General features: G+C 31.9%; 2 long non-coding RNA genes across 3 annotated transcripts; both read left to right on the plus strand.

Annotated features, from left to right (window-relative positions):
• The first annotated feature begins 901 nt into the window (after positions 1-901).
• LOC121762540 lies at positions 902-2,350 on the plus strand. 2 transcript variants are annotated; one of them, XR_006042240.1, is made up of 3 exons: positions 902-1,084; positions 1,212-1,426; positions 2,133-2,350. It is a non-coding gene; the product is annotated as an uncharacterized LOC121762540 (long non-coding RNA). The 2 variants fall into 2 exon arrangements; XR_006042241.1 differs by having other exon boundaries at positions 2,148-2,350.
• Positions 2,351-2,378: 28 nt separating this feature from the next.
• Positions 2,379-3,070, plus strand: LOC121762542. Its single transcript, XR_006042243.1, has 3 exons — positions 2,379-2,477; positions 2,635-2,734; positions 2,824-3,070. It is a non-coding gene; the product is annotated as an uncharacterized LOC121762542 (long non-coding RNA).
• Positions 3,071-6,710: the final 3,640 nt, after the last annotated feature.

The following is a 6,710-nucleotide window of genomic DNA, read 5'->3' on the forward strand; positions in this document are numbered from 1 at the left end:
GTGATGTTTAACTACTTATTAGTAATGCCTAGTCGCAATTGGGTCTATAACAAATATTTATAGTATTTACTGTACAATAAGCATTGCAATATCTGCACTAAGATTTTGCCTTCTATACATACGTAGTTATCAAATTTTTCATTTTTCCTTACTTGGTGCTTTCATGGGCATTTGTTTTGTATAGGTTCTTGCATTGCTGGTAAAAGCTTGGTATAGATTCAAGACAGTTATATGCTCCCTCCGAGGCAAGTTACCAGACTGGAACTTAATATAAACCGCTTGGCAGATGTCGTCTCAGATGATTCAAATTTTTTGGTCATTCAAATTTTAGCTTTCTCATCATTTTATAAATTTGATCATTCTATAATTTTTTTGGGGATTGGATCTCCTTGAGGAAACCCTTTGGTTACTTTCTTGCATTTTTCTGCGCTGTCCTTAGTATTATGTGTTCAGCACCTTCTACCTCCTCTTATGAATACAATCGGCAACATATAGTTTTTGGTATCCTGATGATGAGAAAGCTGAAATTCATTGTGCTGAAGAATGACATGATTGCATCTGCACAGCAAGTTCAGTCTGCAAAATAAGTTGCCTTCAGAAACATTCTGGCATCTGAGAAGATTAAGAAAATTAGCTTGGTTCCAGAGCATTTGTTAATGACAAAGCTCTGAAGTATTTGTTAAGATTTACCTTTTCCTTCTATGGTTTAGGGTGTTCAATACATTTGGATCTATCGCCTAGGTTAATCAATAAGATTTGTTTTGTGTGCATTTGCATCCTTCTGGTGTTATCATACATGGTTATGTATGTGTCTCAGTGAGAAAAACTCGATTGTTAAAGATTTAAATTCTATCATCTTTCATGGACTGATAACTGCTTGGTTTCCTATGTGCAGGTACTGGCTGCAGTCATTAAGGCAGGTGTTTCTAGAGAGCATGAAATCCTGGCTGAAATATGAGATGTTTTTTCTTTCATTCGCAAAATGGAGCCCAGAAGAGTGATGGATCCGATGCTTGTCTCTCGTGTTAGGATTTTCTATATAATGTCACTGCTTGCTCGATCACCAGAGCTACAATCAATTAAGGTGCCCTCCCTGTCACGTGTCGATCTACTAGTTGAATAGACAAATTTTTCTACTTGAGTGAAACATGAATTCTTTTAATATGATAAGGCATTGAGTGTAAAAGTGAAAATGTCTTTTGTGATGTAAGGTTTCTCCGGTTGAGCGCTTTCTTGAGAAGCCAAATAATGGACGTAGTAGAAGCTCTAGCCGTGGTAGCAGCCTTGGAAGATCTCCAGTTCATTACGATTCTAGTTCAAGGAATATGCTGGTTGGGGACCAAATTTAAGGTTCAAAGTAAATATAAAACCAGAAAAGAAGTCAAAGTTGTCATCAGTAGTTCTGAAGATACGTGGAATTGATCAGGTAAATTAGTAATGTTTTCCTTCTTGATTCCATTTGTACTCATCACTAGATTTAATGTCTTTTCCATTCTAGCATGTTTATGTTATTCTTTATTTGTACTCATCACTAGATTTAATGTCTTTTCCATTCTAGCATGTTTATGTTATTCTTTATTTCTGTATAGATGAGTTACACCTCTCGAACAACTGAAGCCTGAATACGCTACTAAATTGAAACGATTTCCTTATAATTTCATTAGCAAAGCAACAAATCCACACACAGTGGATGGGCGGGCTGTTCTAACCTTGTCATTTCAGAAGCAAAGCAACAATCAATGATTTTTTTATTCAGGGAGTGGTTTTGGTACCTCGAGATTGTTAGTTTTGTATTATTCTTTCGTACACTTTTTAAAAATATATAGCATTTCAAAGTTCAAGCCTGACCTTAAGATAAACTGCATAAACGTAAAAAGGGAAAAAATGGGAAGAATATGCCCTTAAGTTACCTCCTCCTCCTTATCTTTTTGTTCATCGAAGAGGATTTAGCTATTATTGTGTTTCTTCAGTTGGTGATGTCTATTATGTTTTCTTTCTATTTCCATTATAAAAGCATTATCTCAGGTCTTTTGCTGATTTTTTACAATGAATAAGTGAGATCAATGATGCTCGAATAAGTGAGATCAATGATGCTGAGCAGTGTGTTTGATTCATCTCATTTATTAAAATAGGAGACCTGGCGACAGCATATTGCAGGTGGAAAGCTCAAGGAAATAACCGAAGAAGCAAAAATTTATTCAATTGGAAAAAAGGCTCTTGCGGCCCTTTTTGTTCATACCCCTGCTGGCGCGCTCCAGCGTCAAATTCGAAATTGGCTTGTAGAGAACTTCGATTTCCTTTCCATTGCTGATGACATGGCTGCAGGAGCAGCTGGTCAGCTGGAAATTCTCTCTACAGTAATAATGGATGGTTGGATTGCTGGACTTGGTGCAGCCCAGCCTCCGACTACCGATGCTCTTGGACAGCTGTCTGAATATGCCAGATATCTTTATACTTCACAGCTGCAACATTTGTAGGTATGTTCTTACCATTTTCTTTAGATTCCCATCTTTTTGCAGCTACGGACAGATTGCCATTATCTAGTTCTTTTGCTGTATGTTTTTTATATTGTTTATAGTAATGTGGTTTGTTATGGTTCGCATACTGATATTTATGGTTATATTGGTCCATAAGGATATTGCTGGTACTTTGGCGACTGAAGCAGCGGAAGACTCTGCTCAAGTAGCTAAGCTAAGTTCAACTCTTGAATATTGTTGATCACAAGAGAAGAAAGGTTTGTATCATAGCGCGCTGGCTCTCTTTATCTTGGTTGCCTCACTTCTCAAATACTGAAATTCCGCAAACACCGTTTACTCGAATTAGATTTTACAACAAATGAAAAACGACGCGGAGATGTTAAATTTAGAAAGTGGTGTTGCACCTATTCGGAATCCTTCCACTGTTGTTGAAGATGCAAGGCTAGCGTCGTTAATCTCCCTCGACAGCATACTGAAGCAAGTCAAGGGTTTTCATCTTTCTCCAATTTCTCCTCTTTTAACTTTCTGACAGATGTCGTCTCAGATGCTTCAAATTTTTGGTCATTCATCATGAAGTGTGTTTATAGTGTTTGTATTTTCTGTATGTAATTTGTGTAGTGTTTTTTATAATGTATGTGTAAGTGTGCGTATTTGCGTGGTGTATAGAGGTGTGCAATGTGTATTGTGTGCTATGATGTATAGTACATAGTACGTACGCAGAGTTATTCATTATTTTTATAGTGCGTCATATGTTTATTTGTGTATGGTGTGTGTGTGTTTTATTTATATTGTGTTTTGTGTATTTTATTTATATCGTGTTTAATGTTTGAAGTATGTACCATGTGAGAAATTATGTATTTTATTTGTGCATTTGTTGTATAGGGTATAAGTAGTGTATTTTGTATTAGTATTTGTAGTACGTGCAATGTGTGTATGTATTTATGTTGTGCTTGTGTTTTATGTATTTTATTTATAGTGTGTGTAATGTTCGTAGTATGTGCCGCGTATGTATTGTATGTTTTATAATATTGTGTGTATTGTTTGTTTTATATTTATGTGTTTAAAGTGTGTGTATTTATGTAGTTATGGTAGTGTATGTATCTTGTGTATAGTGTGTGTATTGTGTATTTTGTGTGGACTATGTTTATTTTGTGAATTGTTTACTAGCGTGTATTTTGTATATAGTGTGTGTAGTATGTGCATTATATTGTTTGTTTTATATGTATGTGTTTAAAGTGTGTGTATTTATGTAGTTATGATATTGTATCTTGTGCATAGTGTGTATTGTATATTAGTGTGTGTATTTTATCTGTAAAGTTTTTATTTTTGTGTAGTGGTGTTTAGTATGTTTATTTTGTGAATTGTGTACTAGTGTGTATTTTATATATAATGGGTGTAGCGTGTGCAGTCCTTTTAATGTTTGTGTATTTTATTTATATCGTGTTTAATATTTGTAATATGTGCCACGTATGTATAAATTGTGTATATATGTGTATTCTATTTATAGTGTATTTAATATTTGTGGTATGTACCGCGTATGAATACTAGTATAGTGTGCGTGGTGCACCACTGTGTGTATTGTGTACTTTATGCAGATTGTATGTGTATTTTGTCTATACAGTGTACTTAAAGTGTTTTATTTTTGCGTTGTGACTTTATACGCGTATTTTGTGTGTAATGTGTGTATTATTGGCAATTCATTTAGTGTTTGTGTATTTTATTTATGTTGTGTTTAATATTTGTAGATGTACCACGTATGTATAAATTGTGTGTATTTTGTTTATACAATGTGCCTAAAGTGTGTTATTTTTGTGTAGCGTTTTATGTATAAAGTGTGCAGTATGTGCATTAGATTTAGTGTTTGTGTATTTTATTTATATCATGTTTGTGTATTTTATTTCATCTTTAGTATGTGTATTTTGTGTATAATATGTGAAGTATGTGCAATCCATTTAGTGTTTGTGTATTTTATTTATGTTGTGTTTAATATTTGTAGATATGCCAGGTGTGTATAAATTGTGTATTTTATGTATATATTTGTTGTGTAGTATATAAATTGTGTATTTTGCATTAGTATATGTAGTGTGTGCAATGTAGGTATATATGTTTGCAATACATGTATTTTGTATTTTATTTATAGTGTGTTTAATACTTGTGGTATGTACCGCATATGTATATGAGTGTAGTATGTATAGTGTGTGTTGTGTAGTGTGTGTATTGTGTACTTTGTGCGTACAGTGTGTGTATTTTGTCTATACAATGTGCGTAAAGTGTGTTATTTTTTTATAGCGTATTTAGTATGTTTATATTTTCTGTCTTTGTGAATTTTATTTATATTGTGTTTAATGTGTATAGTATATGTGCCATGTATGTCTAAATTGTGTATTTTATGTTGTATTTTATGTATACATTTGTTGTATAGTATATAAGTAGTGTATTTTGTGTTACTATTTTTAGCTTGTGTAATGTATGTATGTATTTTTACAATACATGTGTTTCGTGTACGTTTGTATATTTTACTTATAGCATGTTTAATGTTTGTAGTATGTACCGAGTGTTGGGTTTTTATAATGTTTGTATTTTCTGTATGTATCTCGTGTACAATGTGTACTGTTTGTTTAATATATGTGTGTAAAGTGCATGTATTTGTGTGGTGTATATACTTTGTGTGCAATTTGTAGTGTGTGCTATGATGTATAGTATGTATATGGTGCGCGGTGTTTGTTAGTTTTTATATAGTGCGTAGTATGCTTATTTGAGTATAGTGTGTGTGTTTTTTATTTATATTGTGTTTGTGTATTTTATTTATAACGTGTTTAATGTTTGTAGTATGTACCACGTGTGTATTAATTGTGTATTTTATTTGTGCATTTGTTGTAGTATGTATAAATAGTTTATTTTGTATTAGTATCTGTAGTGTGTGCACAATGTGTGTATGTATTTATGTTGTGCATGTGGTTTGTATATTTTATTTATAGTGTGTGTAATATTCGTAGTATGTGTCGAGTATGTATAGTATGTTTTATAATATTTGTATTTAGTTTTTTGTGTACAGTGTGTATTGTTTGTTTTATATTTATGTGTTTAAAGTGTGTGCATGTATAGTGTGTGTATTGTGTATTTTGTGTTGTCTGTGTATTTTGTCTATAGTTTAAAGTTTTTATTTTTGTGTAGTGGTGTTTCGTATGTTTATTTTGTGAATTGTGTACTAGTGTGTATTTTGTATATAATGTGTGTAGTATGTGCGATCTATTTAATGTTTTTATATTTTATTTATATTTGTTTGTGTATGTTATTTATATTGTGTTTGCGTATTTTATTTATATTGTGTTTTTGTATTTTATTTATATTGTGTTTAATATTTGTAATATGTGCCATGTATGTATAAATTGTGTATTTTATGTGTATATTTTTTGTATAGTATATAAATTGTATATTTTGTGTTAGTATTCATAGTGTTTGCAATGTAGGTATGTATGTTTGCAGTACATGTGTAGTATATTTTATTTATAGTGTGTTTAATATTTGTAGTGTGTAACGCGTATGTATAGTGAGTGTAGTGCGTATAATGTGTGTGGTGCAATGTGTGTATTGTGTACTTTGTGCGGACAGTGTGTGTATTTTGTATATAATGTGAGTAGTATGTGCAATAAGTGTTTAAGTATTTTATTTATATTTTTTTTGTGTATTTTATTTATATTGTGTTTAATATTAGAAGTATGTTCCAAGTATGTATAAATGGTGTATTTTATGTATGTTTGCAATACATGTGTTGTATTTTTTATTTATAGTGTGTTTAATATTTGTGGTATGTACCGCGTATGTATAGGGGTAGTGTGTATAGAGTGTGGTGCACTGCGTGTGTTGTGTACTTTGTGCGGGCAGTGTGTGTATTTTGTCTATACAATGTGCGTAAAGTGTGTTAATTTTTGTAGCATTTTAGTATGTGTATTTTGTGTAAAATGTGTGTAGTATGTGCAATCCATTTAGTGTTTGTGTATTTTATTTATATCATGTTTAATATTTGTATTATGTGCCACGTGTGTAGTATTGGCAATTCATTTAGTGTTTGTGTATTTTATTTATGTTGTGTTTAATATTTGTAGATGTGCCACGTGTGTATAAATTGTGTGTATTTTGTCTATACAATGTGTGTAAAGTGTTATTTTTGTGTAGCGTTTTGTGTATAAAGTGTGTAGTATGTGCATTAGATTTAGTGTTTGTGTATTTTAT

Source organism: Salvia splendens, chromosome 13 (assembly GCF_004379255.2).
Source record: "Salvia splendens isolate huo1 chromosome 13, SspV2, whole genome shotgun sequence".
Lineage (NCBI taxonomy): Eukaryota > Viridiplantae > Streptophyta > Magnoliopsida > Lamiales > Lamiaceae > Salvia > Salvia splendens.